This window comes from Mobula hypostoma, chromosome 26 (assembly GCF_963921235.1).
Source record: "Mobula hypostoma chromosome 26, sMobHyp1.1, whole genome shotgun sequence".
In the NCBI taxonomy this organism is placed as follows: Eukaryota; Metazoa; Chordata; class Chondrichthyes; order Myliobatiformes; family Myliobatidae; genus Mobula; species Mobula hypostoma.
In genome coordinates this window covers 28,016,081-28,024,403 of record NC_086122.1, presented here as the reverse complement: position 1 = coordinate 28,024,403, position 8,323 = coordinate 28,016,081, and positions in this window count along the sequence as shown.

Genomic DNA, 8,323 nt, shown 5'->3' with positions numbered 1-8,323 from the left:
GTCAGGGGACAAAGTTCTTCTTCCCGGCTATCGTTTTCCGTAATGTTTAGGCATGGCGACGAATTCACCAACAAGCAACATGAGCAGTAACAAAGAAATTTTCTCAGTGTTACAAAGAATGAAGCAATAGTTGAAGGCATCCATCATCTCCTTGACTCGTTTAATCAATGTGTTATCATATTCTCTACAGCAGGACAGGAATAGAAGAAGCTTCGCTCTGTACCTGCCCTGGAGGGTGTGATGGGATGGTGTAGAGCACGGGTTCCCAACCGTTTATATGCCTCAGACCAATACCAGTAAGCAAGGGGTCCATGGACCTCAGGTTATGAACCCCTGATTTGACCTCTTTTGTCTGTGTGTGTCCATTTTGATCGTATCTGCAGTCCGCACAGACAAAACTCCACAATCTTATGGAAGAGGGCTGTGTGCTCCAGAGATGGATGAGTGAACAGCATGTCCGATGACTGTCCCCAGAGATGGAAGAAAAGAACACCGTCTTTGGTGCCCATTCCCAGAGGAGGAGATGACAGTGTGTTTGACACCTGCCCCCAGAAGGTTTGTTTGCTGTGTAATGTGGTGATTTCTAAGATGGGCTTCGGTGGTGCACTGGATGGAGAGAAACTCTGAGACACCCATCACTCGCAGGGCTCACCCCACAAATGCCCGCCCGAACCTCTCGTCACAGCCCACTGCCAGGGCAGGGTAGCAGTTCCATGTCACAGTGAGCTGGGCATCCCCTTGTCCCTTTGTGAACTCACCAGGGTGGGAGGTGTGTGAGGCTCGTGTGGGGGGAAGGAGAGGGCTGGAGTGAGGACCCAACATCTCTCCTGCCACTAAAAACATTGTCTGAACCTACCCTTTGCTCCCCAGCTGCATCCGTGACCCCCTCTCTATGTTGTTCACCCCACTCAGCATGGGACGAGACATACCATTCTCTCTTCTTCCCCCTCCCACTGGGCAGAAGATACAAACTCCAGACAGCATGAACCAGGCTCAAGAACAGCCTCCAACCTGCTGTTGAACGATCGCCAGTACATTAAGATGGACTTGACCTCACAATCTATCTCATCACGACTCTTGGACCTTATTGCCTGCCTGAACTGAACTTTCTCTGAAAATGTAACACTTTATTCTGTGCTCTGTTACCGCTTTCCCTTGTACTACCTCAATGTTCTGAAATGATCTGTATGGAAGGTATGTAGCACGAGTTTCACTGGACTTCGGTGTATGTAGTAATAATAAACCATTTTAGATTAGATAGATTATGAGAACACTCAGTCCTCGTTTATTGTCATTTAGAAATGCATACATGCATTAAGAAATGATACAATGTTACTCCAGAGTGATATCACAGAAAAACAGGACAAACCAAAGACTAACGCTGACAGAACCACATAATTATAACATATAGTTACAGCAGTGCAAAGCAGTACCATAATTTGATAAAGAGCAGACCATGGGCACGGTAAAAAAAAAAGTCTCAAGTCCCGATTGACTCCCAAGTCCTCGATAGCAGGCGCCAAATGGGAGAAACTCCCTGCCATAAACCTCCAGGCACCGTCAACTTGCCGATGCATTGGAAGCAGCCGACCACAGCCGACACTGAGTCCGCCCGTCAGAAAACTTCAAGCCTCCAACCAGCCCCTCCGATACAGCCTCCCGAGTGCCATCTTCTGCCGAGCGCCTTCGACCTCTCCCCGGCCGCCGAAACAAGCAAAGCCGAGGATTCGGGGCCTTCTGCTCCGGAGATTCCGGTTACCACACAGTAGCAGCGGCAGCGAAGCGGGCATTTCAGAAGTTTTCCAGATGTTCCTCCGTGCTCTCACATCTGTCTCCATCAAATCAGAATTGTGCATGGTCCCCTACTCGACAGATTACAGATATCATTCACCGGAGAGGCCGCGCGCGCTGCGTCGCACCGCCATCTTCTCCTTCTTTATATGGACATTGTGCAGGCAGGAACTAATTTAGTAAGGCATGTAAGTAGTTCAGCAGAGCAGTGTGGGCCAGAGGGCTTGTTCCTGTACTGTACTTCTCTATGCTCTACAATTTATGTTTTATTTCTGCTTTACATTCGAAATGCTGCTTATCTGATACTATGTGTCTGTGACGCAGCTGCAAGTGAGGCTCTCACAATAAGCTCGACCTTGACCGCCAATTTCCTGGCCAGCTGGAACGGGGTATCTGAACTCATGTGTTCTGCCTGCAGAGCCCCTCTTGCATCAGGAGACCAACACAGAGGGCAGCTCACCAAGTGAGGTCTCTCCAGCGTCCCAGAGGAAGAGAGCTCTCCCTGAGCAGGACCTCCCAGGGCATTCCCGAGTGGACCTTGCCCCCGATTATATAGCGCCCTTCGTAGTCTGTGTGGACGGCACGCTGATGGAAGCTTGCCCCCGTCCCTCAGGAGCATTCCGAGGGATTGTGTCTCTGTTTGGTGTGGAAACGCCAGCGCACAGGATCGGGAAGAGCTGCAGTGGATTATGGACAGCCAGTTCCATCATGAGCACTAGCCTCCCAACCATCAAGGACATCTTCATTTGGCAGTGTTTCAAGAATCCATCATCGATCAATGGGGATCTTCACCATATGGAACATGCTGCTTCGCATTACTGCCATCAGGGACGAGGTCTAGGAGCCTGCAGACCCACGCTCACCATTTTAGGAACAGCAGATTTCTGAATGGTGCATGAACCCATGCATAATGCCTCACTATTCCCTTATTGGATTTTTTTTTTTTTTTTGCGATTTATAGAATTCCCAGGCACAATGTTGAAAACTGCCTTGCTCCGTCATGGCCACACGACAGCTGCGGTGTGCACCAGTTGCAGAGAACACTGCAGTTGCTTTGTGCATCTCCTTCACTCGTATCTCCCAAACCTGAGACCCTTGTTCACCTCAAGATCAACGACAGATAGCACACAGGTCCAGCAGATTCCCCACACAGCAAATTGAATTGGAATGACATGGCTTAATGATTAAAAATGAACTTTTCTTTTGTCATATGTGCGTCGAAACATACAGTCATTTGCACCAGCGATAAATGCAGTCCGGTTTGTACTGGGTCAGCCTCCAGTTATGGCCAGAGCACGCCCACAACTCACCAACCCTAACCCATACGTCTTTGGAAGGTGGGAGGAAACTTCTGCACCCACAATGAAACCCACATGGTTACGGGGAGGATGTACAAACTCCTTACAGACAGTGGCAGGAACTGTCAAAAACTACACTCGAAAACTTCTACAGATGTACCATGGAGAGCATTCTGACAGGCTGCATCGTTGTCTGGAATGTGGGGGGGGGGGGCTATTGCACAGAACCAAAAGAAGCTGCAGAGGGTCGTAAATTTAGCCGGCTCCATCTTGGGTACTAGCCTACAAAGAACCCAGGACATCTTCAAGGAGCTGTGTCTCAGAAATGTAACGTCCATTATTAAGGACATCCAGCATCTAGGACATGCCCTTTTCTCAATGTTATAATCAGGGAGGAGGTACAGGAGTCTGAAGGCACACACTCAGCGATTCAGGAACAGCTTCTTCCCCTCTGCCATCTGATTCCTAAATGGACATTGAACCCTTGAACTCTACCTCACTTTTTTAATATACATTATTTCTGATTTTTGCACGATTTTTAATCTATTTAATACTATAATTGATTTATTTGTTATTATTATTTTCTTCTATATTATGTATTGCATTGAGCTGCTGTTGCTAAATTAACAAATTTCACGACACATGCCGGCGATAATAATCCCAATTCTGACTGAATCCTGATCTTCCAATCGATAGCTGGAATTGTAAAGCAATACACTAACTATCTGTGTAAGTATTGACATTAACTGAACCTCATGCAAAACCTGTCATTCTGGAGAAGTTGTCGTGTTTTTCATTAGAGTATGATGACGCGCTCAGGAAGGACTGGACCCAGTGCAGAGGAATGGCAGGATCCCCAGGAAGAGATGGAAGGCTAAACCTCGGAATCAGAGCCTTGGAGGAGCAACACCACGAGGTAAGTCATCCTCCCCGACACAATGACACAATCTGAGCCCTCTTCAAATAACCATCGACTGCGGGGAACGTGTGCCAGCCACAATAAACTTGACAAGATTAAACCGAGAACACAAGGACTTAACAATTCCAGTTAAGATATTGATTAGTGAATACAGGTGCTCAAAAATGCCAGAAGCTCAATGCTGTACATGGCAAGACACAGTGCTGATGACAGAGAGAGTAAATTTTATGTCAATTGGAACTACACCAAAATCAATTTATCTTTTCAGAGCACTCATTATAGTCAGACTTTATACAACCAATACGATCATAAACTTCAAGCCAATAAATTGCAAGCTAAGCTTTGTGCTTATGAAAAGCAATAACTTTTATTCATGACTCCCTGGCTGGTCTATGTCTGTCTATGAGCTCAGATTGTCACATGATATCACTGGACAGTCTGGCAGCTCAAAGTCAAAGTGAAGGTGAAATTTATTATGAAAATATGTACATTCAGTGGCCTCTTTATAAGGTAAAGAGTGGGGCACAGTGTTGTCTTTTGCTGCTGTAGTCCATCCACTTCAAGGTTTGGTGTGTTGTGCATTCACAGATGCTTTTCTGCACACCACTGTTGTAACACGTGGTTATTTGTGTTAATGTTGCATTCCTATCAGCTTGAATCAACCTGGCCATTCTCCGCTGACCCTTCTTATTAACAAGGTGTTTTTGCCCTCAGAAATGCTGCTCACAGGATGTTTTTTTTTATTTTTAAGCACCATTTTCTGCAAACTCTAGAGACTGAAGTGCATGAAAATCCCAGGAGATCAGCAGTTTCTGAGATACTCAAACCACCCTGTCTGGCACCAACAATCATTCCACAATCAAACTCATTTAGATCACACATCTTCCACATGCTGATGTTTGGTCTGAACAACGAATGAACCTCATGACCATGTCTGCATGCTCTTATGCTTTGACTTGCTGCCACATGATTGGCTGATGAGATATTTGCATTAACAAGCAGGTGTACAGGTGTACCTAAAGTGCCCACTCATTACAGTGTACACGTGGACAATAATCTCCACTTTGACTTAAATAGGCATGCTTTAGAAGGGTATAGTTCTGGTGCGAGTGAGTAGTCACAAGTGGTTCCCACAATCTCAGTTACTATATTTGCACTGCTGATACAATCATGTCAAGACTCTGAAGAGATTGAAACAGCAGGAACAGAACACAGGATTTCCCTTGTTAGAGATTAGGTCACCGTGGAATCAATAAGAGTGCGGTAATTGGCTGTTGCAATACTGTATTAAATAACAGCATATTTAAAGTGTTGACTTTAGGAATTACATTGTGTTTTTTTTTTGTGCCTCTGCAGGAGGATTAAGGAGTGTTATCCATCCCTGTTCTCTGCCAGCATTTCATCAGAACATATTTATTTTAGCTAAGTAATCATTATAAGATATGAATACAATATCAGAGTTTATCAGTACAAATTGCAACATTTGAGCTGCAGAGTGAAAGCAACAAGTACATTATAATATGGAAATTTATGTAATTAAACTCAACGAAATGCGTAATTTACACATTTTGGGCTGAGAACACCTTTGTTTGATGAACACAATTTGCAGTACACGTCATGGCTCTCAAGATTGCATTGACACCAGTATTATCAAAAATACACATGTTTGCTATTAAAAAATTGGAGAATATTCACTCTGTGAGCTAATAGGAACAATAAACCTCAAGGTGCACTAATAAAGAGAGATCACACACCCACTGGTATTGTAAAGCTGTAACATGTTTACAGCCATACTGTTTCATTTACTGCAAATTATTTGGGGTATTTTTCAGTGTTTGAATTGAAAGATCATTCTTTCAATGAAGATGACTGTATTTTTATTACATTTGGATAAAAAAGTGGAAGTGCTTTCCATCCTATCATGACAATTAACTTTAAAACTGGTCAAATCAACTACACAACTCTCTTATTAGAACAGAATATTCTGGGACCAACAGATTAGATTTTTTCTTTCTTATTCAGTAGAAATCATTAACTAACATTATTCTTCCTACCACATGACAGTTTACAAGAAATCCCTCTGAAATAAATCTCAAAGCTCTATGGTCCTCTCACCAACAGTTCCGAAAACTGAGAATTCAATCTTTCCATGCATTAATTCAGTCACTCTCCTGAAAGACCCTGCCATTATCAGGAACTGCACAAACAGATGATAATGACAGGACCTCCTGTCAGTGCTGGCGTCTTAAACTTGGATGGCAAAATCCTGCCTTGTTGATTTGGTCGGTGACTGTAAAGCTGATGTTATTTTTTCTGGCTTTTCCACCAGTTTGGAAGCTGAATGATTCACATGCTAACTATTTACGCTGAGGGAAAATTTGATGAGATTTATCCAAGACCTTATTCATTTACTGATCCATTAAATTTAGCAAAGCTTAAACACCTCAAAGTATTATGTCAATTTTTATATTTGTCAAATCAGTTATTTTCCTGTGGACAACAGTTTTCATGTTAAATACATGATGATGTTCAACTCATTTTCTTAACATGCTGTCTACATTTCTGCTTCTTCTGCTTGGTACTGCGCAAGCACTGTCGGACAGCGGTTATAACGCGCAGTCTGTGAGAACGGCGTGGGAGTTAAATTGTAAAATAAGCTTTTTTGACTAGATCCCCTAAATCGATTTGATTGAGTCTATCTTTAGAAATATTAATGTCAGAAATACTGCGCAGGTCTGGCAGCAGAAGATTCCACTCTCTTGTTGATCTTGGATAGAAGGAGTACTGGTAGCAAATCTTATTGAATGAAGAGGTTCCAATATGTGAGGTCCAGTTTGCTGTCGAGTTGAACTGACCCTGTGATGAATTTGGATGTTTGATGGAGTGATGTTGTGAACTTCTTTGAAAATGAAAATTAACCGCAGTTTAATACCGCAAACAACAGGAATTCTGCAGATGCTGGAAATTCAAGCAACACACATCAAAGTTGCTGGTGAATGCAGCAGGCCAGGCAGCATCTCTAGGAAGAGGTGCAGTCGACGTTTCAGGCCGAGACCCTTCGTCAGGACTAACTGAAGGAAGAGTGAGTAAGGGATTTGAAAGCTGGAGGGGGAGGGGGAGATGCAAAATGATAGGAGAAGACAGGAGGGGGAGGGATGGAGCCAAGAGCTGGACAGGTGATTGGCAAAAGGGATACGAGAGGATCATGGGACAGGAGGTCCGGGATGAAAGACGGGGTGGGGGGGGAACCCAGAGGATGGCCAAGGGGTATATTCAGAGGGACAGAGGGAGAAAAAGGGGAGTGAGAGAAAGAATGTGTGTATAAAAATAAGTAACAGATGGGGTACGAGGAGGAGGTGGGGCATTAGTACTCCATCTGTTACTTATTTTTATACACACATTCTTTCTCTCACTCCCCTTTTTCTCCCTCTGTCCTTCTGAATATACCCCTTGCCCATCCTCTGGGTTCCCCCCCCCGCTTGTCTTTCTTCCTGGACCTCCTGTCCCATGATCCTCTCGTATCCCTTTTGCCTATCACCTGTCCAGCTCTTGGCTCCATCCCTCCCCCTCCTGTCTTCTCCTACCATTTTGGATCTCCCCCTCCCCCTCCAACTTTCAAATCTCTTACTAGCTCTTCCTTCAGTTAGTCCTGACGAAGGGTCTCGGCCTGAAACGTCGACTGCACCTCTTCCTAGAGATGCTGCCTGGCCTGCTGCGTTCACCAGCAACTTTGATGTGTGTTACGCAGTTTAATACGTTGGTTTTCAAGTGGCTCCCATTGAAGGTTAGAAAGCAAGTTGGCGACACTGGATTTCTTGCTATAATCGTTTAACACAAAGTGAGCAGCACGGCATTGGGTTTTTTCGATGGACTTCTTATTGTTAGCTTGATGGGGATCCCATATGGCCGGGCAATACTCAAGCTTTGGATGGACGAGTGTCTTGTACGCCATGTCCTTGACGCATTTACTACATGAGTGGAGGTTTCTACTCAGGATACCCAGCATTTATTTGTTTTGACTGTAATCTGATTGACGTGGGATGCCCAATTAAGATCCTTGCTAATTTCAACACCAAGATGTGGGTGGTGGGTGACTGTTTCAAGAATTTGTCCATTCATGTTATACGTCATGTTAATTGGTTTAACTTTGTGACTGACATGCATAGCATAACATTTAGATGAGCTGAAGGACATTTGCCATTGAGACCCCCATTGACATTTACTTTCCAAAGTTTACTTTTAGGAAATGTTGGAGTTCGAAAATGATATTCTGAATCATGTTGTGCACAAGAGCTGCTTGTACAAACATCTGATC